This window comes from Meles meles, chromosome 5, assembly GCF_922984935.1.
Source record: "Meles meles chromosome 5, mMelMel3.1 paternal haplotype, whole genome shotgun sequence".
NCBI classification, from domain to species: Eukaryota; Metazoa; Chordata; class Mammalia; order Carnivora; family Mustelidae; genus Meles; species Meles meles.
In genome coordinates this window covers 123462689-123476482 of record NC_060070.1, presented here as the reverse complement: position 1 = coordinate 123476482, position 13794 = coordinate 123462689, and the positions used below count along the sequence as shown (strand labels likewise).

At 41.8% G+C, this 13794-nt stretch overlaps 2 pseudogenes; one reads left to right on the top strand and one right to left on the bottom strand.

Annotated features, from left to right (window-relative positions):
* Positions 1 to 931: 931 nt before the first annotated feature.
* Positions 932 to 8908, top strand: LOC123942217 (annotated as a pseudogene).
* A 71-nt stretch (positions 8909 to 8979) lies between these two features.
* Positions 8980 to 9868, bottom strand: LOC123942216 (annotated as a pseudogene).
* Positions 9869 to 13794: the final 3926 nt, after the last annotated feature.

Below are 13794 nucleotides of genomic sequence, written 5' to 3'. Positions count from 1 at the left end.
CTGCCTCCTAGGGAATCTTGCCAGTTCTCTAGTGAGAGTTTTCCTGCCCAACAGGCTTCATCTGTAGCTTGTTGGTGAATTTCTTTCCCTGGACAAGGTAGGACAAGGCTGTCCCACCTTGTCCAATAAACAGAATGTCAGTCTTATTCTTTCAAAGGTATTACGTCTTTTGGATGCTCAGCCCTAGATGTAATGTCTCCTTCCTATACCTTCTACTTTTGGTTTCCATAGAACTTTCTTTTATTTCTTTCATAATTAAATACCTCTTTCTTAATAATTCTTTATATCAGATTTTCCCTGTTAACATGAGTGATGAGGTTTCTGCCTCCTGACTGGACACTGAGTAATACAAACCTCTAAATTAAACTCTATCTTGGAGGAGGGCATTGCACTGCTCACAGTACTTGGGAAAGGGTAGTGGAGGAATTTTTAAATTTATCAAAATGTTTACCCCAACAATACAGTCATAAATATACTCTTTGGGATCTTTGTATATATTTTAAGTACTCTATGTATTAATATATTATCTGACATGTTCATCTCCTCCTTCAGTGTACCTTGTGGCTTTATGACAGTGGATTCCTTTCAGATGGGCTATGGGTATGTTTCCTTTGAAATGGAGAGTAGAGGAAGATATGGATGTGATATGAATTATCCGCATAAAAAAGAGAAATCTTTTGAAACTAGTGGACCAGGTGCCCATGTAATTCCAGAAAGAATGGTTAAAACCGTCATTCCTGGGAGAAGTGAGGTCAGCATCATGGCAGAATGAGTCCTTCCATTTGTCTCCCCCTTTCTGTTTACAACTAGTAGGATTCCAAAACCCAACAAAGGTTCCTCTGCACAGCACACCAGATGCCAAAGAGATCCATCCATGTTTACATCTGAAGCAGTGTGGATTGTGTGTCATGGAGACCAGAGCCCAGGCAGCATGGTAGGGCCTGTTACCCTGGCTTTTACAGTGGTGGTAACGCTCACCTGTGACTTCTGTGGCCAAGAAGGTGGGGGTGAAACAGGGTGAGTGAAAGGCTACTTGGCTCTGTGGGCTATGACTGGAGGACCCCATAGCTATGAAGCCACAGAGCAGGGTCCTCTGAGGTAGGGTATTTGTGACCAGGAGGGGACAGTGGGGGGAAGGAAAAGGCAAGGGAGGGAGGCAGAGAAGAAAAAACACTTTGTATACTGTCTGCCCTGAGAGTTCAGCAAGAGAACTCTGAGCTCTGTGGGCCTCCCGAACTTGAAGGTCCTCCTCCTGGAGTGTGGGGCATGCCCCAAACCCAAGGGGCTTAATACATACTGGCCCCTACAGAATAGCCAGCCTCCTCCTTTTTTTTTTTTTTGTTTTTCTTTAAGCCTGGTCTATACAGCCACCAGGGCTACTCTGGTAAGAGAAACTAGAAACTTGTGCTCCTCTGCACCTCCTGTAATACTAAGGAAGGGTCTCTAACCTCCCACCCATGAACTGGTAGAATCAAAGTTAATAAATTTCTACCTACATACAAAAGGTGTTGGCTACTTCAAACTACTTGGCAGAGGAAAATCTCATTAAAGAGCATGAAAAATCATGGTAATATGGTTTTGCTAAAAGAAAATGACAGTTCTCCAGTCACAAAGCCTCCATTTACAGAAGACTGTGATCTAAGTAATAGAGAATTCAAAATAACTGTCTAAACAGAATTCAACAAGATACAAGAGAATCAGGCAATTCAATGAACTCAGTAATAAAATGAATGGATAGAAGGAGTACTTTACCCAAGAGACTGAATTGCTATAAAAGCACCAGACAGAAAATTCTGGAGCTGAACTCAGTAAATGAGATGAAGAATGCATTAGAAACATTGGAAATAGAGCAGATGAGGTGGAAGGGAGAATACATGATCTGAAAGGTGGAATCTAGAAATGATTCAGATGGAAGTGAAGAGAACTAAGGTTTAATTTTTTTTAAGTGAAGAAACCCGGGGGTGCCTGGCTGCTTCAGTTAGTGGAGCATCTGACTCTTGATCTTTGGGTTGTGACCTGGAGCCCTACGTTGCATGTAGAGATTACTTAAAAGGAAAACAAGCTTAAAAAATGAAGAAATCTTGCAAGAGCTACCAGTCTCCATTAGGAAAGCCAGTTAAGAATAGTGGGTATACCAAAAGGAGAAGAGAAGGAGAAGAGGGGCAGAGTTGTTATTACAAAAGTGTTGACTGAGAACTTCCCAATCCTGGGGAAAGAAGTGGACATAGAAGTCTGTGAAGTTAATATATAACCTTATTATCTCAATACAAAAATATCATCTCTACGACACTTTCCGATGACACTGTCAAATATCAATGATAAAGAAGGAATCTTGAAAGGATAGAAGAACGTAACCTAACATGGAGCCCCCATAAGAGAGAACATCAGCAGATTTCTCAGCAGAAACTCTGTGGGCCAGGAGAATGGAATAACATATTCATAGCATTGACAAATATTGCCAGACAAGAAATCTGTATCCAGGATTTATCTTTCAGATATGAAGGAGAAATAAAGACTTTCCCAGACAAAGAAAACTTGAGGGAATTCCCCATCACTAGTCCTGCCTCCAAGACATATTGAGCGGAACTTTAATACTGTAATGAAAAGATGAAGGTACAGAGACTCTGAGTAAGCTGGCAGACAGAGTGAGAAACTGTAACCTTATTTTAGAATAGGGCATTAAACCCTTAATGATAACAGCAATGGCTAAAGTTATTAAAAATAACGAAAGCTAAAAAAAGCTAAAGTAAAAACGAACAAGAGGAAACTGAGTAGACCTAAAAATATGTGGGAAAGAGATGACAAAATTTTAAACAACTGAGGGCAGACACCTGGCTCTTGGACTATTCTTGAAAGCTTATGCAGAACTATACTGTATTAGTTGCATTATTACCTTAGCTGCACATCATGTTTTACTCCCTACTAAGGACTTTTTTGCATCTCTTAACCTCATGCATGATTAATAATTTACTTTGCTTTTTACCCCTACTCCCTGTTTACCCACTGATTATAGGGACCTAATGGGGAGTCGAAAGAAACACTTGTCTCAAAATTATCTGACATTCCTCATCATTCCAGGTCCTGAATGGGGTGCCTTATAGAATATAGAGCTCCAGATTGTTTCAAGGCCCACCCTCTCAAGGTTTCCAGAAACACTTCATCCTCCTCTCATACATTCACCTCCTTCCCGAAACAAGTAGTGGCTGTCCCTTTTCCTCCAGAGGGCAATGCAGTATTGGGAATGAGAGCCAGCCTTCTCACTGGGCTTTCCTTGTGATAATGAGGCTTTCTTTGCCTCAAAACCCATGTCTCAGACATTAGCTTACTGGGCATTCGGTGCTCAGCTTGCCTGAGTTTGTAACACAATTAATAGATCAAAGAGGAAATAAAAAAGGAAATAAATAATGGTCTCAAACAAGTGAAAATGAAAATAGGATATATCAAATTTTGTGGGTTGCAGTAAAAGCAGTTCAGAGAGGAAGTTTAGAGCAACAGAAAATGAAAACTATCTCAAATAAACAATCTACCTTTACCCTTCAATGACTAGAAAAAGTGGAACAAATTAAGCCCTAAGTTAACAGAAGGAAAGAAATTATAAAAATCAGAGCAGAAGTGAAGGAACTAGAGACCAGAAAAATAATCGAAAGGATCAATGAAACTAAAAGCTGGTTCTAGAAAATGATGAACACAAACTGGCAAAAAGTTAGTCTAAGAAAAAAAGAGACATAGTACTCTATGGTGACTAATATAATAAAAAGAGGAAGAAATAAAAGAGGGTTATTACAACAGAATGGACAGGAATATGTAGAATCAGGAAAGACTATGAATAATTGCATACCAACAAATTACATCTCTAAAGGAAATGGGTACATTCTTAGAAAAACACAACTGACCAAGACAGACTTAGGAAGATGTAGACAACCTGAACAGACTAGTCCAGTCATCTGAGAGGCACAGGTGGAGGCTGAAGGGCAGGAAGACAGGCTTGTAGGGGAGGCACAGACACCAGAGAGCCTGGGGTTGAGGAACACATGGGGCCTACAGGCCCCCACATTGCGACTGGCATACACAAGGAGCTCTCCTTATGGCCGTTCTCTGCCCACTGATAAGCAGATGAGCAATGACCTGGCTGAGTTCCAAGAGCCCCCTCAACTTGCTTCTGTATTCAGTGTGGAGCCCTGGGCACCAGGAGCTTTGGAACAGTTACAGAGAGATTCCAGAAAAATGGCATCCCCACTCCACCACTACCCCTGCCCGAAAGACAGCTCTCCCTGGGGTCCTGCCTATTTGTCTCTTCCCCCAGAGCCAGCTGGTGGAGGATGTGCCTGGGACAATGTCTCTGCTGAGAAGGGGCAGGTCTTTCTACTACCATCTGACTGAATAGGACAAGTACTGACTCTGCCTTCACACCAGTGTGAGGAACCTCAGCCCTAAGGATACTTAACCAGGCCCCGCCCCTCCTAGCATCTTGCACAGCCACCATGGAGGTTTTCTGAATGGCAAAGTGCACTTTAAAGTCCCTGTTACTGAAGCGAACTTGTTAGGGGACAAAGATTTGTTGAAGCCATGACATGCTTGGAAGCTGTCTTCCTGATTTTAGTACTCTGAACTCCCTGAAATGAACACCTTTCTGATGTTAATCAGAACACCATGTTCTCCCTGATCAGTCTGCCAATGTGCCTGTCCTTCCACCAGCCTTGAACACAGGACGCTCCCTACCTGATCTCACCTACCTGCACGTTGCACGTTCCCATCCCCCAGGGCCCTGAGGAGACAGCCTACCCCAGCCTGAGTGAAGGCATCAGTAATTCCAAATTAAGACACAGCATGATCCACCTCAGAATCAGTGGGAGCCAGTGCCTGGACCAAGCTTGGACTTTACTCCCTGCTCAGCTACCCATCCTGTGGTCTTCCTTGAGCAATCCCAACCCCTAGGCTTCCTGAAGCAGTCCCCACCCCCATGTTTAATGCTCTGATAGCCACCCCTCACTGTTAGCCTCCTCCTTGGGCCACCCCTCACTCAGTGCTCTGGCTCTCTCATCCTCCACTTCTTCCACCTCTGCTTCCTCTCCTGTGCTGGGTACCTACCTCACCCAGCTTCTTCCCCTGGAATCCCTTCCTGCCACCACCATGTGCCCCTCAGCCTCCTGGACTTGCCCAAGGGCCCAGCTGACACCCAAGAGCAGCTGCCCAAAAAGTTTGTGACAACAATGTCATTGCCTTGTCCTGCATCATTCAGGGTGTCCCCCTGGATACCAGCAAACTGTCCACTGACCAGAGGCTGCCTCCATATCCATACAGCCCCCCCAATTTGGTTCTGCCCATGCAGCCACCTACCCCAAAGCCTCTACAGCATCCAGCGATGTCCTCTCAGGCCTGCTCAAAGCAACCTTCAGGTGGGCAGCCTTGGGGCAGCCCACCACACTGTGGGACACTATACCCACCCAACTCAATGGGCATGATCAAGCATTTTACCATCAGCCAGTGAAGGACTTCAGCCTAGGAAACCTGTTTCCTCACAGCATGCTCTTTGATGACTGCTGCTCTGAATTGTTTGTCCTCCGGCGTGCACACACTCTGTCTCAGCAGCAGGAATGGTTTAGCATGGAAGCCCATCAACCAGCCTGGTGTTGGATCCCCAGCTTTTCTGAGGGGCCTTTATTTTTAGGGGACAAGGGGCCAATTAGCGGCCTATAGGACCCATATGCCCTCAACCACCAGAAATTGACCCTCTGTTCCTTCCATGGCTCAGGGCCTAACATCATCCTCCCAGGAGAGTCCTCCCCAGGTTATTGTAAGGAGATTGTGGCAGCCCTGGCTGGAGTGACTGCAGACGCTGGCAAGGAGGTGGAGAAAGGGGAACCCTCCTATACTGTTGGTGAGAATGCAAGCTGGTGCAACCACTCTGGAAAACAGCATGGAGATTCCTCAAAAAGTTGAAAATAGAGCTACCTTATGACCCAGCAATCGCACTACTGGGTATTTACCCTAAGGATACAAACATAGTGATCCAAAGGGGCACGTGCACCCGAATGTTTATAGCAGTAATGTCCCTAATAGCCAAATTTTGGGAAGAACCTAGATGTCCATCACGAGATGACTGGATAAAGAAGATGTGGTATATATATACAATGGAATACTATGCAGCCATCAAAAGAAATGAAATCTTGCTATTTGTGATGATGTGGTGGAACTAGAGGGTTTTATGTGTAGTGAAATAAGTAAATCAGGGAGACTATCATATGATCTCCCTGATATGAGGAAGTGGAGATGCAACGTGGAGGGTTTGGGGGGTAGGAAAAGAATAAATGAGACAAGATGGGATGGGGAGGGAGACAAACCATAAGAGACTCTTACTGTCACAAAACAAACTGAGGGTGACCAGGGGGAGGCGGGTAGGGAGAGGGTGGTGGGGTTATGGACATTGGGGATGGTATGTGATACGGTGAGTGCTGTGATGTGTGTAAACCTGGTGATTCACAGACCTGTACCCCTGGGGCTAATAATATATTATACATTTATAAAAAAATTAAAAAATTTAAAAACAAAACAAAACAAACCCCCAAATACTCCCAAAAGAAAACCTCGTGGTCAAATGGCTTCACTAGTGAATTCTTTTTTTTTTTTTTTAATATTTTGTTTATTTGACAGAGAGAAATCACAACTAGGCAGAGAGGCAGGCAGAGAGAGAGGAGGAAGCAGGCTCCCTGCGGAGCAGAGAGCCTGATGCGGGGCTCGATCTCAGGACCCTGGGATCATGACCCGAGCTGAAGGCAGAGGCTTTAACCCACTGAGCCACTCAGGCGCCCCTCACTAGTGAATTCTAATGAACATGCAGTGGAAAATTAATACCAATACGCCTCAAACTCTTCCATAATGTTAAGGAAGAGGCAGCCATTTCAAATTCATTCTACAAAGGCAGTATTATTTTGATAGCAAACCAGATAAGGAAACCACCACAACAAAAAAGCAATAAACCAGTATCCTTGATGAATACAGATGGAAAAATTCTCAGCAAAGTGTTATGAAATTGAGTTCACACATGAAAAAAATTAGACACCATGGCTAAATGGGATTTATCTGTGGGATGCAAGTGTAGTTGAACCTACAAAGATCAATAAGTGTAATTCAATACATCAAGAAAATGAAAGTTAAAAATCACATGATCATCTCAAAAGTTGCCCAAAGAAATTAGACAAAATATACCATTCTTTTATAATAAAACTCTTAATAGATTGGATATAGAAGGAGCATACCTCTACATAATAAAGGCCACCTATAGGAAACCCACAGCAAACATCCTACTCAATGATGAAAAATTGAAAGCATTCCTCTAAGAACAGGAGCATAACAAGGAAGGACACTCTCACCACCTCTATTCAATATAGTAGCGGAAGTCCTAGCTAGAGCAATTAGGCAAGAGAAAGAAATAAAAGCCTTCCACATCAGGAAGAAAAGAAGTGAAAATGTCATTCTTTGCAAATATCATCTTACATACAGAAAAATCTGAAAAGTCAATAAAAATATATGTTGAAAGTAATTAATGATTCCATAAAGTGACCTATTACAAATTGACTTACAAAAATCAATGGCATCCTTGTACGCTAATGGTGAAGCATCAGAAAACGAAAACAGCATAAAAAACAACAAAATAGGAATATAAGAAACCAGGGAAGTGAAGGACAAGACTTTCCTGAAAGAAGTTGAAGACACAAACAAATGGAAACACATCCCATGTTTATGATTTGAAGAACTAATACTGTTGAAATGACCGTATTACACAAAGCCATTACAGAGTCAATGTGATCTCAATCAAAATACCAAAGGCGTTCCTTATAGAAATAGAAGAAATCTTTCTGAAATTTGACTCCAAATAACCAAAGCAATCCTGCAAAAAGAGAGCAAAGTTGGAGGTAGCACGTTTCTTCATTTCAAACCATATCTCAAAGCCAGAGTAACAGAATACAATGTGGTAATGGCACAAAAAGCAACACATGCACCAATAGAACAGAATAGAGAGCCCAGAATTAAATCCCAACACATGTGGTCAACATGTGATCAACCAATAATAGGTAAGGAAGCCAGGAACACCCAATGAAAAGGATAGTCCCTTCAAGAAATGGTGCTGAGAACACTGGAGAAACACAAGCAGAACAATGAACTCTTTGGATCATCTTCTCCTTTCAGAATATATTTTCAATGTGCAGCTAACAAATATGCACAGACATTATGCAGATTATAAACAGAAATTCAAGCAACATGTTAAGAGAGTTAAGTTCAAAGCTTTCTAATAGAAGTTCCCTTTTTTATAGTAGAAGTTCTAATATGATTTCTGTCTCCCCTCCTGCCTGTCTGATCTCTGGAGCACTCCTAGCTGGTGCTCCCAATCTGATGCCCTCTGTTTAGAGCTCAGCTGAGCTTGGGGTGCACCTGGCTCCTGTAGGATTTGGCCACACAACCAAATGACCCTTGACAGGTGCTCTCCTGTCTCTCAAATTTAAATGAAATTTTGAATGAAAATCAAATTTAAATGAGGAAAGACTCTCCTCTGAGGATTAGAGTAAATTATTTATTGAAACAAAGTACATAATGTTCGGAGTGAAATGGCACCTGGTGAACGGTGGGCCTGATTATTTGGTGAAGGTGAGCAGAGGATCCTGGCCTCATGGTTTCAGCCTACAGTCCAGCCTTTGCAGATAAGTTTCTCTGACAGAGACTTTGACAGAGGCTGATTCCAATCAGCCTCTCAGGGTTGGTCAGGGTCTCCCTTGCTTTTTCTGCCCCAGGCCTCTCTCCCTTGATGCTTTCAAGGTGAGAGGCCAAAGTGCCAGTTCTCCAGGCCTTTTCCCATAACTTGGCACTCACATCCCTCCCACTAGGATTTGCCCATTTCAGCCTTGACCTTTGATGAGTCTGACCTACATGGGACTGAGAGAGTGAGTACATTCTTCCAGGTCACACTTGCTCTATGCAAATGATTCACTGACATTGAGTGAATTGAGGGACTGAGGATTGAGATTGAGACACTCTGGGCATTTCTGTGAATATATACTGAGTGAAGTCTTTCACTGATGGAGCAAAATACATAATGTTCTGTATTTTCATAGCTTTACTCTCAATGTGCTCTGAAGAATGAAACCGTGACACATAAATGGATGTGCAACAGGTTCAAATATCTCAAATATCTTTCCTGCTGCCTGTCGATTGCTTTTAAAAATTACAGTCTCAAAAAAAAATTACAGTCCCATTAACCGGAGGTAGGTTAATCATAAAAGGAATTATTACCAGTTGCTCAATAATACTTGAAACCATCCCAAGGGGCATTAAATCAGTATCTTCACACAGAATAATAGTGAGTTCTTCAACAGAATGTAGTTCATTAAGGAGTAATTCATCTTTTGTTTTAAGAAGAAAATTCTTGTTTTCCTTCTCAGTTTGTCAGTCATCTTCTCCGCCTGACAGCCGTGGAGGAAGTGATATACAAGAGGAAGATGATGAGAATGAGGAGGCACTTGAACTACCCGAATCTGTTTCACTGTCCAAGTCCAAATCCGAGTCCAAAGTTTCTAGAGAGTCTGCGGTCCCCACCAGCTTACAGCGCCCAGGGCCAGTAATGTAGTTCCTTCCCTCTGGGGGGAGGTCCTGGCCTTGACTGTGGAGGGAATTCAGGTGGCTGTTCCTTGGCAGGCTGAACCTCCGCGGCCTGTCTGGTGTCTGGGGACACCTCATGCGACTGCAGTGACGGCCGTGACCCTGAGACAGGTATACAGCGCCGAGACTGCACCGCCTGACCTTGGTCATCCCCCAAACCGGTGCCATTAAATTTCAGAGTTTCCAGCTGAGCCGCGGTGGCCTCAACTACTCCCATGGTGTCGTGCCAGAGGGCCCTCAGACAGGCTCACAGCTCGCTAGGAAAAAGAACTGTGCGGGTTGTAACCGCATCTGTGCCAGATTTCCCACATTTCTAGAGTAACTAGTAACTGCACGGGGACCTGCCTGGAGACATGCTCCCGCTGCTTACACAGGGGCACTTCCGGAGGAGTCTACTCTGCACTGCTTTTCTTTTAATTTCTTATTTATTCATTGTTAATTAATGAGTAAAATAAAATTTCTCCAAGTATCTATAAGAATGTCTTTTTCCTTATGTGTGAGTCCTTTGCCTTTATATAGCTCATGGCTTTGGTGGGAGTGATGCCTCCTCACTTTCCTTGGATCTCAGATATTAGAAGTAGAGTGGATCGCCTACTCAGAGGGTGCTGGGACAGGTGCCCACTGTCACATGCACTGCGCAGCTGACCTCTGCATGCACACCAGCATACTCCGACCCTTGGGAGTTCCTTAAGGTATTCTCAGGACACCTTTGTTTTGATACTTCGGTTATGGGATGACAATCTTTTGAGAGGGGCTGTGCTCACCAGAGGGGCAGATGTGTGGGCTTAGAGGATGGTGAACATTCCCGCTGTACCCTTTGACATCTCATAGCAGGCTGCCAGGGCAAAACTCAGCCCCCCAGCTAGAGTAATGCTGGTTAGAGGAGGAAGGAAAATTTTGAAAGTTCGAAAGAATACTATGACTCTGTGTGTGTGTTTGTGTGTGTGTGTGTGTGTGTGTGTGTGTGTGTGTGTGTGCACTGTCATATTCCACATCTTTCCAGGTAGCAAACAAGCAAAAAACTTTACCCCACAGTAGAAGATAACCCAGTGAACCCTTCTTCTTAACAGTGTCAAAATAAATGAAGCTCTCTGCAAGCCAGAATAAGTGGCAAAGTGCTGAAAGGAAAAAGAAGTACAACCAAGAAGAATGTACTTGACAAGACTATTGTTCAGATTTGAAAGAGAGATCAACACTTTCTTAGATAAATGAAAGTTAACAGAGTTTATCACCACTAAAATAGTCTTACAATAAATGTGAAACTGACCTTTAAAAATGGAAAATGAGGGGCGCCTGGGTGGATCACTTGGTAAAAGCCTCTGCTTTTGGCTCAGGTCATGGTCCCAGGGTCCTGGGATTGAGCCTTACATCAGGCTCTCTGCTCCGCAGGGAGCCTGCTTTCTCCTCTCTCTCTCTCTGCCTGCCTCTCTGCCTACTTGTGATCTCTGTCTGTCAAATAAATAAATAAATAAATAAATAATAAATAAATAAAAAATGAAATGGAACATGAACGGCCAGAAATTGCATAAGTAAGTTATGAGTAAAAAGATGTAAAATACAAAAATATTTGTAAATATGATAGCATGTACATAAAATATGGAAGATATAAGGAAAAAGGAAGAGAATATATTTTTTTAAAGAATGCATTTATTTTTAAAAGATTTTATTTATTTATTTGACAGGAAGAGAAAGAGAGAGAGCACAAGAAGGGGAAGCAGCAGGCAGAGGGAGAGAGATAAGCAGGCTGCTGAGCAGGCAGCTGGATGTAGGGCTCCATCCCAGGACCCTAGGATCAGACCTGAGCTGAAGACAGATGCTTAAGCAACTGAGCCACCCAGGGATGCGCCTGCTTCCTCCTCTCTATCTGCCTGCCTCTCTGCCTACTTGTGATCTCTCTCTCTGTCAAATAAATAAATAAAATCTTTAAAAAAATGTATTTAGACTAAAGTGACTGTCCAATTAATATACACTGCTATAACGCAGGATATTATATAAGAACTTCAGGGTAATGGCAAACCTAAAACCTGTAGTGGATACACAAAATTAAAAAAAGAGAAAGCCAAACAACACTACAGAAACTTGTCGATCACAAAGAAAGAGAGGAAGATAAGGAGACAGGAACAGAAAACTAAAAACAACGGGACAACAAATAACAAAATTTCAATAAGGACATATGTGTCAATAATTACGTTAAATGTAAAGGGCCTAAATGTTCCAATCAAATGACAAGGTAGAGAATGGATAAATAAGCAAGACCTATCTATATGGTGCCCAGAAGGGATCATCTCAGATGTAGAGATACACGCAGAGTAAAAGCTAAGGTATGGAAAAACGTAGATGCATGTGTTTGGAAGCAAAAAAATAACCAAACAAACAAAATCAAAACAAAACAAAAACAACCCAGAGAAGAAATGCTTATATCAGAAAAAATGGAATTGAAAACAAAGACTGTAACGAGCGATAGAGAAAGACATTACATAATGCAAAGGGGTAAATCCAACAGGGAGATATAACAATTCTAAATATCTATGCACCCAACACTGAAGCACCTAAAAACAGAAAGCAAATATTAATGGACAAGATGATATGGCACAGCAAGAGTAGGAGGCTTTAACCCCAAAGTACATCAATGGATAGATCACCAAGGCAGAAAATCAATAAGGAAATGATGTCTTTGGATGAGAAATGAGACCATGTGGACAACACAGATGTATACAGATCATTCCATCCCAAAACAACAGAATACACATTTTCTTCCAGTGTATATGGAACATCAAGAGTATATCACATGTTAGGGCATAAAACAAGCCTCAGCAAATTTAAAAAGATTGAAAGCATACCAGGCAACTGTTCTTGACCCCTATGGTATGTAACTAGAAATCAACCACAAGAAAAAAACTGGGAAACACACAAACACGTAGAGTCTAAACAACATGATACTAAACAAACAGTGATTCAACAAAGCAGTCTAAGGGAATAAAAATGGGAAATATATATAAATATATAAATATCTATAAAAAGTGGAAACATGAAGAAACAAAAATATCGTCTCCACATAATAAAAAAAATAAAAATAATGAAAATGATGAGCCAATGGTAAAAAAAATCTTTGAACACAGAGAAAGCATTTTGTTAAAATTTGAATTCAATTAGCCAATGTATAGTACATCATTAGTTCCCGATGCAGTGTTCAATGATTCATCAGTTGCATATACACCCAGTGCTCATCACATCATGTGTCCTCCTTAATTCTTCTTCAAGAAGAGAAAAGACCCAAATAAATAGTCAGAAATGAGAGAGGTGAAGGAACAACTGACAGCACAGAATGCAAGGGATTATAAAAGAACACCATGATAAGCTATATGCAAACAGGTGGACAACCTAGAAGAAATGGATAGATTCCTAGATGCATATAATACTCCAAAATAGAATCAGAAAGAAATAAAAATTTGAACAGTCCCATTACAATTGAAATTGAAATAGTCACTAAAAAAAAACATCAAAAAACTAGAGTCCAGGACAGGTGGCTTCATGGGTGAATTCTACCAAACATTTACAGAAGAGTTATCAATAATTCTCCTCAAATTATTCCAAACAACTGAAGAGGAAGGAAACTCCAAATAAATTTGATGAGGGCAAAATTAGTCTGATATTGAAGCCACAGAAAAACATCAAAAATTAAAAAGATCACACAGGCCAATATCCTTAATGAACATAGAGGCAAAAGCCTCAAGAAAATATTAGTAAACCACATTTAGCAATACATTAAAAGGACCATTCACCATTATGAAGTGAAATTTAGTTTGGGGATGCAAGGGTAGTTCCGTATTTGCAAGTCAACCAATGTGATAAATTTCATCTACAAAATAAAGGAAAACATTGTATGATTATGTTAATAGATGTAGAAAAAACTCATTTGGCAAAATTCAACATCCTCTTATTCTATTTTTTAAAAAAATTATTTATTTATTTATTTGTAAGAGAGAGAGAGTGCGCCCAAGCAGCCACAGTGGCAGGCAGAGGCAGAGAGAGAAGCAGGCTCCCCACTGAGCAAGGAGTCTGATGTGGGACTCGATCCCAGGACCCTGGGTTCATGACCTAAGCCGAAGGCAGCTGTTTAACTGACTGAGCCACCCAGGCGTC